The 13291-nt window shown below is 41.8% G+C and overlaps 1 protein-coding gene across 1 annotated transcript in view; it reads right to left on the bottom strand.

Moving 5' to 3' along the window:
* ctnna1 (catenin (cadherin-associated protein), alpha 1) overlaps nt 1–12807 on the bottom strand; it is a 73835-nt gene extending 61028 nt beyond the window's left edge. Inside the window, exons 1-2 of the mRNA XM_058063021.1 lie at nt 12626–12807; nt 12342–12477 (exon numbers count right to left, since the gene is read on the bottom strand). The gene's annotated coding sequence lies outside the window, so the exon portion shown is untranslated. The remainder of the gene's footprint in view (nt 1–12341; nt 12478–12625) is intronic.
* Between the last annotated feature and the right edge of the window lie 484 nt (nt 12808–13291).

Genomic DNA, 13291 nt, shown 5'->3' with positions numbered 1-13291 from the left:
AAAACGGACATTTTCCGGTATACGCATATAACGGATTTCGCTTATATCGGACAAAACCAGTGGGAACAATTGAATCCGATATAGCCGAGGTTTACTGTATCTTTGGTCAGTGCAGTACACGGATGGATGTGGACTGGGTTTGTATTGGACCCCCTTGGGATCCTTACTCTACGGAATAACATTTGAACATTCTTAATGCTTATACAAGTGTAAAACATTCCCATCCCTTCCCTGCGTGACCGAGACTTAAGGCTTCCAAGTCCTGAACCTCCCATCTATGAAGAGAACCGGGTGCCAATGGCGTATTTCTCTGTCATGTCAGTTGGATTGCATGGTACTGGGTTATGAACACAGATGTCACTTGTGGAATTTGGGCCCTCGGGGGGTCTGTTTCGGAAAACAGTTTTGGGTACAAACATGCCCGCGATTGGCCTGCTGTAGGTTAATTTGTCTGGCGCTGGCCGTGTTCCTCCTCGCTCAGAGGAGCAGATCATGGCCCCACGCTGTTGGGTGGTTGCCCTCCTCCAGCACCTTCCACCTCCCCTGGCATGCTGGCCTGTCTCCCGGGATCTCCACCACACTGACACTGGGAAAAATGGTTGTGTAATCCTGGAGGAGATACACAACTTGTGTAACTTCTTTTGGCTCTTGATACTTGCAGTGGAAACATGCAAAAGCAGTTTCCCATACTACAATAATATTTAACAATTTGAGGGTTTGCACAGTGTAAAAGTGGTTAGCATGCAGGCCTCACAGCTAGGTGACCCAAGTTCAATTCCCCCTTGGTAATCTCTGTGTGGAGTTTGCATGTTCTCACCGTGCATGTGTGGGTTTTCTCCGGGTGTTGGTTGTTTGTTTATATGTGCCCTGTGATTGGCTGGCCACCAGTCCAGGGTGTACCCCGCCTCTCGCCTGAAGACAGCTGGGATAGGCTCCAGCATACCCCCGCAACCCTAGTGTGGATAAGCGGCATAGAAAATGGACGGTTGAATGACACTGTATATTTGTATGTACACATTTTCTATTAAGTTGCTGTGTGATGAATTCAGTGCTATTTGAAAAGTGGTTTTTTTTTGGAATGTGAGAGGAAACCGGAGTACCCCGATTCGAACCCAGGTCTTCCCGAGCTCTGCGCTAACCATGCTAACCATTCGGCCACCATGCGACCCATGTGTTAGATGTATGTTGCCCCAAAGTGCTTTTAGTAAACTCCACTGTGAACATGACATTTTGTGTGTGTAGTTAGGTGTTTGTCAACACCTGTCTCCAACAGTGTGTAGCTATTTACATTTTCACTGTAGCGCTGTACTTTCCCGGCATAATAGATCCCATAAATCATAACATTGCGGGGTAAGGCTGGGCATTTAGTTGCGATTCCGTTCCTTCCAATGCTCGATTCTGTTGCTTTTAAGAAGCAGGGTCATAAATGTTTACATGGTTTAAATGAGAGTGCTAAAGAAATGTCTTTTTGTATGAAATGTCTGAACTTGTGCATGAATCTTTAAATGATATGAACTTTTTATCAACTTTATTATGAATTTCTCACAGGGCTGTTTTCAACCAGTACATAAATATCAAACCTTTCAACTTGAATATGAATGTTATTAACGTTCTATCCACAGGAGTACTCTTTGAAAAGCTCATGAAAAAACATTTCCACATATGCTCTTTCGGTATTAGCGTGTGATGCTGCAGGCACTTAAACATGCACTAACCTGGGTGCAGAATATCAAATATGTAAACAACTTGTGAAAGGTTTGTCTATGGAAAGTACACGGGCTAACGTTAGCTGTGTTGTTGTTATGTCACCCTTAGTGATGCTAGAAGTTGGTGACAGTTCAGGCCAAAGATTATGTGATTGGCACGTAGTGGCGCCAAATTAATGACCGCTCTGCATGTTGCCGTTATTTGGTGCCACACCGAGTCACTACGTGCCACTGCGCGCCAATCACATAATCTTTGGCACCAACTGGCGCCGCCCCAGTAGACTTCTAGCATCACTAAGGGTGACATAACAATAATACAGCTAACGTTAGCTCGTGTACTTTCCATAGCATCATTGGAGCAACTTAGCTCGTGCCATTACATTCCAGTGGATTCCAATAGGCGGATTGTTTGCGACATTTGGTTCCACTTGGTGGACACTTTGCGGTAATTGCTGGATGCAAGTGGCGTGACAAAGATTTTAAAACATTTTCTTGCTGCCAAATTAAATTTTTGCCGGCATTACGGGCCACCACGAGCCACTGCATGCCACTAGGCACCTTATTGGCTCCACTGGGTGCCACAGCAAATTGCATTGGCGTGAACTGGCACCATCTGGCGCCGGCCCAGTGGACTCTTAGCATAAACAGGATGTGGTGCACAGTGTGTACACAGCAACCTTTCTTCAATCCTCTTTAACAATGGCATGAGACAGTCGTCATTTATTGTTTGATTTCCCCGATTCTGACTGCTTAGAGGATTTCCGATGTGGAGCATCAAAGACCGAGTACGCTGTTATTTCTGCACAATTAATCCGCAGGTGTTTAATGTTTAATCATGTTGGTCGTGCAGCCTCCTTTGTATGATATCATTGTGTTGCACATGTTGCACTGAGCCGCTTCTTCTTGGTTAGAACTCGCTGGCTTTTTCTTTGTTCGTGTTTGGTTGTTTGTGTGGATGTGCCCTAGCGACCAGTGCAGGGTGAAGTCAGTTGGAATACGACCCTAATGAGTCTAAGCGAGGGGTCTCAAACACGTGGCCCGCGGGCCAAATGTGGCCCGCAGGACACTAGTTTGAGGCCCCCGCCTTGATATGAAAGTTTAATGTTAGTGCGGCCCGCGCAAGTTTGATATGGATGCTGTATGGTATCATGTACCCAGAAAAAATTATTACCTTTGATTAATGTTCATGTTAAAGGTTAAATAACTGTTAATAGTTATCCTCCCTATCCGTGTGGAAGTGGTAAGTTTTGAACTACGGACCGCGGTCTAAATAAACGATTCTGATTGGTCTGTTTCAAAGGTCTGTTTGCAAAGATTGGTTTACACGCATCATTTGTGTCAAGAACAAAAGCGGCAGATCGTATATACCAGGGGTCTCAAACACGCAGCCCGCGGGCCAAATGTGGCCCGCAGGACACTAGTTTGAGGCCCCCGCCTTGATATGAAAGTTTAATGTTAGTGCGGCCCGCGCAAGTTTGATATGGATGCTGTATGGTATCATGTACCCAGAAAAAATTATTACGTTTTATTAATGTTCATGTTAAAGGTTAAATAACTGTTAATAGTTATCCTCCCTATCCGTGTGGAAGTGGTAAGTTTTTGATATGGATGCTGTATGGTATCATGTACCCAGAAAAAATTATTACGTTTGATTAATGTTCATGTTAAAGGTTAAATAACTGTTAATAGTTATCCTCCCTATCCGTGTGGAAGTGGTAAGTTTTTGGCTATTTAAGTTTAAAGGAAATAACTTGAAGGCTACCGTTTAGGTCGCTAGCTCTCTAGTTTGCGAGTTAGCATGTGTCTCAAGACCCTGCAGTTGCGCAATATGTTGTAAATAAAAAGAGTATAAATGTGACTATAGTCGTGTTTTGTCATGTCTACAGGGCTCTAATAATGCTTTGTTCATTTTAATCTGAAAAAAATAATTTGTCTACCCACCAACTATATGTGGTTTCTTAAGTTTTTATTATTTGCCTTTTTTAATATTATTATTATAGTTATTTATTACTGATTGATTTTCTTTATTCTTGATTTGTTTATTTATTTTTCATCTTATTTTGTGCAGAAAAATAAAGATATTTGAGAACAGTGGAATGTTTTATCAGAGCTTTTATTGTAGAAAATCGGAACCAAAACACTGAAAAAGTTTGTATATTTTTCTGTTTTTAATATATGCGTTTTTTTTGGGGGGGGGGGGGGTCTGATGCGGCCCAGTCTCACCCAGACCCTAGCTCCAAGTAAATTGAGTTTGAGACCCCTGGTCTAAGCGGAATAGAAAATGGATGGATGAATCGATGACAGAGCAACATATTCAATTCCAAATTGCACAAACTCAACTTTCAACTTTAGACGTTTTCAAAAACTGAGCCGTGGGAAGTGACGTTCCATTTGTCTGGGAAGTGTTTCTTTCCAAAGCTGGGATCGCTGTAGAAGAGGATGTCACCTCTATAAGAGCTTATTTGTGGTTTCCGTCTCATTTCCACTGTCACCGTGCTGCCCTTTGAATCCATAATGATATGTTGAAGTCAGCTAAGCATCACCTGGTGGCGTCAAGTAGCTTTGAAAGGCTTCAACATTCAAGGGCCGCTTCCTGCAGAAATAACTGTTTTGGAATAATGAATAGGCCTTTAAGGAAATCAGATCCATTGATATGCAAAATTTGTGCATGAAAAAAAAATTGCTGCAATTACATTTGCCGACAACTGCAGTCATCTATTGAGTAATAAATGTTGATATCACCTCCAATACTTTCAGGTTACTTTACTGCTAGATATCTGTACATAAGTCTGAAAAGCTACTAATGTAGGCTCGGGCTAGGGGTTTTCTCCGGGGACTCCGGTTTCCTCCCACATTCCAAATTGTCCATAGGTATGAATGAGAGTGTGAATGGTTGTTTGTCTATATGTGCCCTGTGATTGGCTGGCGACCAGTCCAGGGTGTACCCCGCCTCTCGCCTGAAGATAGCTGTGATAGGCTCCAGCATACCCCCGCAACCCTAGTGTGAATAAGCGGCATAGAAAATGGATGGATGAATAATACTGGGACATGTTTGTATATTTGTATGTACATTTTTTTGTATGTACATTTTTTATTAAGTTACTGTGTGATGAATTCAGTGCTATTAGCAAAGTGTTTTTTTTTTTTTAATGTGTGAGGAAACCGGAGTCCCCAGGTCTTCCCGAGCTCCTGAGGATAAAAGCTATTTACATAATTTACAAGTCAAATATTGATACTAGTTTTATATATTTTATATATTTGTCATATTTGACAAGGAACCTCTACCCGTTCATTCATTCATTTTCTACCGCTTATCCTCACGAGGGTCATGGGGGGGGGGTTGAAGCCTATCCCAGCTGTCTTCGGGCGAGAGCCTATCCGTTTGGGGCAACATACATCTAATACATGGGTCGCATGGTGGACGAATGGTTAGCATAGTTAGCACAGAGCTCGGGAAGACCTGGGTTTGAATCCGGGTACTCCGGTTTCCTCCCACATTCCAAAAAAAAACACTTTACTAATAGCACTGAATTCATCACACAGCAACTTAATGCAAAATGTGTACATACAAATATACAAACATGTCCCAGTATCATTCATCCATACATTTTCTATGCCGCTTATCCACATTAGGGTTGCGGGGGTATGCTGGAGCCTATTCCAGCTGTCTTCGGGCGAGAGGCGGGGTACACCCTGGACTGGTCGCCAGCCAATCACAGGGCACATATAGACAAACAACCATTCACACTCACATTCATACCTATGGACAATTTGGAGTCGCTAATTAACCTAGCATGTTTTTGGAATGTGGGAGGAAACCGGAGAACATGCAAACTCCACACAGAGATGGCTGAGGGTGGAATTGAACCCTGGTCTCCTAGCTGTGAGGTCTGCACCACTCGACCACCGTGCAGAAAAACATGCTTTTAAAAAGGCAACAGACGAGAACAGTAATATTTTCGTGTACGGGTGTGCTTGCAGCGAATGTGCTTCCCCATCCGAGGAGTCAAGTCCAACTTTGAAATACTGCAGCGCCAGACAGCAATAAAACGCCCAGTCGTTGCCAGAGTCCACCACAGTAAACAATCGCCGGGTATCTGTCAGGAGGCAGTCTAATCAATCATGAGGATGTGTCCACTTTCATGCTCTGTCAAGAGAGCTTTATGGATTTCTATTTTGACGTGTCAGTGTTTCCAATAACTGAGGGAATCCCTTGCGTCTATTATGAAAATTTCATATTTCATTAGGAAAAATATATTCTGGTTTTAGTATCAAATCAATGCATACTTAGTATGTAGTATTTGAGTCGCTTGCCTCGCATTTATTATGACTGTCTATCTTTCATAACAATTAGAGACAATATTGTATCATATCCTAGAACCATACAACCATAGCCAAAAGTCTCCCGCTTACAGTTAGTCCAGAACTCGGCTTTTAACAGGAACCAAAAAGGGGAGCACATCACCCCAATTCTGGCCTCCCTGCATTGGTTGCCTGTTCGCTTTAGGATTGATTTTAAGATTTTATTGTTTGTTTTTAAGGCGTTGAATGGACTGGCCCCCAAATACATCTCGGACCTCAATCAAATTTACTCTCCAGCTCGGTCACTGAGGTCCGAGGGCCAGCTCCAACTTGTGGTGCCTAAGACGAGACTTAAGACCAGGGGGGACCGAGCCTTTTCTGTGGTTGGCCCCAAACTATGGAACTCTCTCCCCATCGAAAGCTTTAAGTCTCGTCTTAAAACCCCGTCTTTTAGTTCTTCGTTTTTATTGTAATTGGTTTTATTTTTGCATTTTTTTTTACATTATTAGAGTCCCCCAGACATGAAATAGCACCCCTATAGTCACGTTTACATTTATATTACCCGACAAAATAGATATATATTTGGAGAACTGTGCTTGTGTGTGTTACTATAAATGTCTTCCGGACGTGTGGACAGGAAGTGATGTCTGGGGTTCAGATTTGAGTGTTGTGCTGTATTACGGCCATAACTGTTATTAATATGATTAGATTGTGAAGATCATTTTGTTGGTTGCATGTTTTTTTTTACATTATTAGAGTCCCCCAGACATGAAATAGCACCCCTATAGTCACCTTTACATTCATATTACCTGACATAATAGATATATATTTAGAGAACCGTGCTTGTGTGTGTTACTATAAATGTCTTCCGGATGTGTGGACAGGAAGTGATGCATGGGGTTCAGATTTGAGTGTTGTGCTGTATCACGGCCATGACTGTAGCCCATTTTGTTATTAATATGATTAGTATTGTGAAGATCATTTTGTTGGTTGAATGTTTTTTTACATTATTAGAGTCCCCCAGACATGAAATAGCACCCCTATAGTGGCCTTTACATTTATATTACCTGACATAATCGATATATATTTAGAGAACCGTGCTTGTGTGTGTTACTATAAATGTCTTCCGGACGCGTGGACAGGAAGTGATGCCTGGGGTTCGGATTTGAGTGTTGTGCTGTATTACGGCTATAACTGTAGCCCATTTTGTTATTAATATGATTAGTATTGTGAAGATCATTTTGTTGGTTGCATGTTTTTTTTACATTATTAGAGTCCACCAAACATGAAATAGCACCCCTATAGTGGCCTTTACATGTATATTACCTGACATAATAGATATATATTTGGAGAACCGTGCTTGTGTGTGTTACTATAAAATGTGCTATATAAATAAAGTGGATTGGATACGACGCAACAATATTTTGCACCACGCCGCCCTCACATTAAGCGGCGACGTGGTCAGAAAACGATGAGCACGCCGTGTCACTTTACATTGTCTGGGCTCTCTAACAGCCTGTTCACGTACACGGCAAGGAAACTAATCCCAGGGTTAAACTCCAGGTGACTGCAGCAATGACGTGTCATTGAGCCCAATGAGACGACGGTAGTGACAATAAAAAAAAAGACAGCGTCACACTGCGGTTTCATTGCAAAGAGCCGCTGTTGCTCGCACCGTGCACAGCGAGGTTTAAAAATAAAGACTTTATCTCAATCTGCGTGGAATCTTCTGTATAATCTAAAGCATAAAGAAACCATTCAAAGCATTTTAGGCATGCCGCATGAAACGAGAAGAGAACAGGAAAAGGTTGGTTGGATCGGTGAGGAAAATGAATTTGAATGGTTTAAGTAAAAATACAAAGTGAGGAATGAACCAAGCTAAGAAGTCATAGTCATGAAAGCTTAGGAATATACGGCCGGGCTGCTTATTACAGCAGCAGGTTCCGCATGGCATGCATGTCAAAGAGCTTTTAGTTTGCCCTTTTTCTCATAAGCCGGACCACAAGTGTTGCCCTTACGAGTCCATTCTTGCTGTTAGGCTTCATTTCACTGATTATGGTAAATGTTTCATACGCTATTTGAAAAAAAAGGGTGTTCCCGCAAAGATGGCTTCTTTATGAAAAATTCATCCCGACAGATGTCTGGGTTGGCCTCCCTTGCCACGTTAACGCTCATCTAGGCCAGCTGAGAATTGATTAGAAAGCTATCTACATGGACTTTGAAGATACGACACTACACCCTTCAGTGCTGCCTTGCATATGAAGAATTCAACACGGACTCTTGCATAAATAGAGTAATTGCTGGCAAATGATACTCAAATGTGGGTGGTGTTCTATCAATGAAACTATATTTACTTTCTCCATACTAGACAATAGCTTCATAATGATTAGCATAGGACACTGCTTTATATTGCAGTGAGGAAAATAGAGGCTCTGTCATTGTCATGGCAACTGCAACATTTATTCAGAGATGTGTATGTTAGTGTCTAGTACATGCCAAAATGAGGGGTTGCATGTGTTTTTTTTTTACATTATTAGAGTCCCCCAGACCTGAAATAGCACCCCTATAGTCACATTTACATGTATATTACCTGACATAATAGATATATATTTAGAGAACCGTGCTTGAGTGTGTTACTATAAATGTCTTCCAGACGCGTGGACAGGAAGTGATGCCTGGGGTTCGGATTTGAGTGTTGTGCTGTATTACGGCCATAACTGTTATTAATATGATTAGATTGTGAAGATCATTTTGTTGGTTGCATGTTTTTTTTTACATTATTAGAGTCCCACAGACCTGAAATAGCACCCCTATAGTCACCTTTACATGTATATTACCTGACATAATCGATATATATTTAGAGAACCGTGCTTGTGTGTGTTACTATAAATGTCTTCCAAACGCGTGGACAGGAAGTGATGCCTGGGGTTCAGATTTGAGTGTTGTGCTGTACTACGGCCATAACTGTAGCCCATTTTGTTATTAATATGATTAGATTGTGAAGATCATTTTGTTTGTTGCATGTTTTTTTTTTACATTATTAGAGTCCCCCAGACCTGAAATAGTACCCCTATAGTCACATTTACATGTATATTACCTGACATAATAGATATATATTTAGAGAACCGTGCTTGAGTGTGTTACTATAAATGTCTTCCAGACGCGTGGACAGGAAGTGATGCCTGGGGTTCGGATTTGAGTGTTGTGCTGTATTACGGCCATAACTGTTATTAATATGATTAGATTGTGAAGATCATTTTGTTGGTTGCATGTTTTTTTTTACATTATTAGAGTCCCACAGACCTGAAATAGCACCCCTATAGTCACCTTTACATGTATATTACCTGACATAATCGATATATATTTAGAGAACCGTGCTTGTGTGTGTTACTATAAATGTCTTCCAAACGCGTGGACAGGAAGTGATGCCTGGGGTTCAGATTTGAGTGTTGTGCTGTACTACGGCCATAACTGTAGCCCATTTTGTTATTAATATGATTAGATTGTGAAGATCATTTTGTTTGTTGCATGTTTTTTTTTTACATTATTAGAGTCCCCCAGACCTGAAATAGTACCCCTATAGTCACATTTACATGTATATTACCTGACATAATAGATATATATTTAGAGAACCGTGCTTGTGTGTGTTACTATAAATGTCTTCCGGACGCGTGGACAGGAAGTGATGCCTGGGGTTCAGATTTGAGTGTTGTGCTGTGTTACGGCCATAACTGTAGCCCATTTTGTTATTAATATGATTAGTATTGTGAAGATCATTTTGTTGGTTGCATGTTTTTTTTTTACATTATTAGAGTCCCCCAGACATGAAATAGCACCCCTATAGTCACATTTACATTTATATTACCTGACATAATAGATATATATTTAGAGAACCGTGCTTGTGAGCCCATTTTGTTATTAATATGATTAGTATTGTGAAGATCATTTTGTTATTATTATTATTATGCCTTTTGTAAAACTGCAATAAAAGCCTGTTGTTCTGACGATTGTACATTTATGCTTGACAATGCTTAATTTAAGCAGAACATACTTTGCTAGATTTGCTTCAATATGCATATTTAGCGACTAATAATACGCCATATATTATCACCAAACATTATTAAATATATTTCTGAAAAACTAAATTTGCATGTGACAAGTGATAATAGGCATTCAAGATGTATTTGAAGACTAGACAATTATTCTACACTGATGTCAGGCTTGATCGCCAGAACAACAGCCTTTTATTGTAGGTATGAATGATCTCACAACAGGCACAATGATCCCTAATATAAAACACGGGTTTTTACTCTTACTGTGTCGATTTCATTGGATAACATGAGTATAAATGTTACTATAGGGGTGTTAGTTCATGTCTAGAGGGCTCTAATGGTTAAAACCCCCAAAAAATACACAAGGTTGTAAAGCTTTTCTCTGCTCTTAGCTATGAAAATATTCCATTTATAAATAAAGAATCCTACTTCCCGGAAATTCACTTAACTATAATAAATGAGGGATTACAGTATTTGATATACTAACATGGGCAAAAAAAATGATACCTCCTCCTTAAATTTTGATGACATTTTGATGACAAGAGCCCCCGGCAACAGTCATTCAAAAACAGTTAGATAAGATAACAAACTACAAATACTAAAAAAGAGAGATTGAAGATTGAAGAAGAAAGAATTGAATAAAATATAAATATATTGTGGCATGCAGTTTGTTCCTGTTCATGTAATGGCTGTCTTCAGGTTTAGCGTTCATCTGCTAGGTTTATGTACGCTTGCTGGATTTGTGTTTAAATGGAGCTATTTTTACCAGCTGCAATGTCACAAAGAAAACCAGGACTTTCTTTGCTGCGCACACACACACACACACACACACACACACACACACACACACACACACACACACACACACAGATGGAACAGTAGTTCCTCTACAGAACTCATTTCTGGAAGCAGAAAGCAAGTCTGCTTAGTTAAAAATGGTTATGGGGCAAAGTATACTGTACTTACATATAGTATTAGGGATGCTGCTGATACTGATCATCCATGAGTGAAATATACCGATACTGATACCAATCACATACTAGGTGAAGTGTAAATATTTCAATGTAATACTGGCTATATTAGGGTGCGCCAAGGTTTTGTTCTAGTGAGAGCTACTTTTACAAAATGAAAATGGCGTTAAGAGTTACTAATTTATTATTTTCATAGCTTGGGCTCTAATTTCGTGGCGCAGGGTGGTAATTTGGTCCAGCGCAGCAAATTTGGTAGACTGGGCTGCGCCAAGATGGGCGTGGGCGGCGCACCAAGGGAGGTGTCCACATCCTCAGCTTGGTGCGGTGACAATTTCGTGACAAAACAGCGCACCAAAGGCGCCCTGAAAGCTTGCCAACTCCGACCTGGTGTCATTTTTGACCCAGGTGAAGCGCACCCAGGTGAAGCGCATCACTGAAACGTCACAGCTTGGGCTATAATTTCGTGGCGCAGGGTGGTAATTTGGTCCAGCGCAGCCAATTTGGTAGACTGGGCTGCGCCAAGATGGCCGTGTGCGGCGCACCAAGGGAGGTGTCCACATCCTCAGCTTGGTGCGGTGACAATTCCGTGACAAAACAGCGCACCAAAGGCGCCCTGAAAGCTCGCCAACTCCGACCTGGTGTCATTTTTGACCCTGGTGAAGCGCACCCAGGTGAAGCGCATCACTAAAACGTCACAGCTTGGGCTATAATTTTGTGGCGCAGGGTGGTAATTTGGTCCAGCGCAGCCAATTTGGTAGACTGGGCTGCGCCAAGATGGGCATGGGCGGCGCACCAAGGGAGGTGTCCACATCCTCAGCTTGGTGCGGTGACAATTCCGTGACAAAACAGCGCACCAAAGGCGCCCTGAAAGCTCGCCAACTCTGACCTGGTGTAATTTTTGACCCTGGTGAAGCGCACCCAGGTGAAGCGCATCACTGAAACGTCACAACTTGGGCTATAATTTCGTGGCGCAGGGTGGTAATTTGGTCCAGCGCAGCCAATTTGGTAGACTGGACTGCGCCAAGATGGGCGCGGGCGGCGCACCAAGGGAGGTGTCCACATCCTCAGCTTGGTGCGGTGACAATTCCGTGACAAAACAGCGCACCAAAGGCGCCCTGAAAGCTCGCCAACTCCGACCTGGTGTAATTTTTGAACCTGGTGAAGCGCACCCAAGTGAAGCGCACCCAGGTGAAGCGCACCCAGGTGAAGCGCATCACCGAAACGTCACAGGCAGGTTTTTCAGGCAGATTTCAGTGGAATGAACAATCAGAAAATGTACTTGGTGGGGAAAAACAAGCATGCTTTCCTACCTTTTCAACGTCACTGAGATGGTGAATCAACAGCTAACTCTCCGATGCTGGTGTCACTCTTGCTTTATGGTTGGTCTTCAGCGGCTACTAATGGCAACGATGATGAAGACTTTAAATAGCATCAGGTCGCAGAGCTCTGACAAGCAAACACATGAATGCATGATCACTAATACATAGTATCATGGGATGAATACAAAAACAAATGATTCTTCTTATTCTATTATAACATTATTATATTAACCTGTATTAACATAAAAAAAACTCCAGAGGAGTCAGTGCCTCACCAGCTAAGGACCTCACCGCCCGTCATTGATAATCATCCATATATCCTCCTGTCACGGCAACCTATTTTTGTCCTCTGTAAGGGACAAAAATTGCACAGCCTTACTTTAAATGCAAAACACTCATGTGGAGAAGACATCGTGGGCTTTCTGGTGATAGATTTGTTGGGGTTTGTCCAATGAAAGAGAAGGTCTGGCTGCCAGACTGCATTGTTCAGCAGGTTTGATCGGAAACTATGTTATTCCTTTGATCCAGTTTGGCTTTGATAACATGTGATGCAGTTATATTATACAGGAAACAACACACTTGTCTCTCCACTGTCCTCTTTGGTGGACATGACGACTCAATGTAAATTCTTGTGTATAAGTTGCTATTTTTTTTCTTAAACTTTGAACCCTGAGGCTTATGCATCATTTAAAGTGAAATTCAGAATTTTAGCTAAATTTATGGCTAAATTCTAATATCGTAATATATGTTTCAGCTTGTTAAATCTCCGCACAGAGATGCCCAAGTGGAGAATCGAACAAAGGTCTTCCCGATCTCCTGACTGTGTGGCCAATATGCTAGCGTCGCAATATCAGTTGAAAACATTTTTTTTTATGCATTCATGGCAGGTGCTGCGATGACGTCAGCTTCCCTCCTTTTGCTTTGGGCTCAGGGTCCTCTGG

Source organism: Doryrhamphus excisus, chromosome 23, assembly GCF_030265055.1.
Source record: "Doryrhamphus excisus isolate RoL2022-K1 chromosome 23, RoL_Dexc_1.0, whole genome shotgun sequence".
Classification (NCBI taxonomy): Eukaryota; Metazoa; Chordata; class Actinopteri; order Syngnathiformes; family Syngnathidae; genus Doryrhamphus; species Doryrhamphus excisus.
Note: the sequence above shows the minus strand (reverse complement) of the source record. Positions and strands in the feature narration are given on the sequence as shown.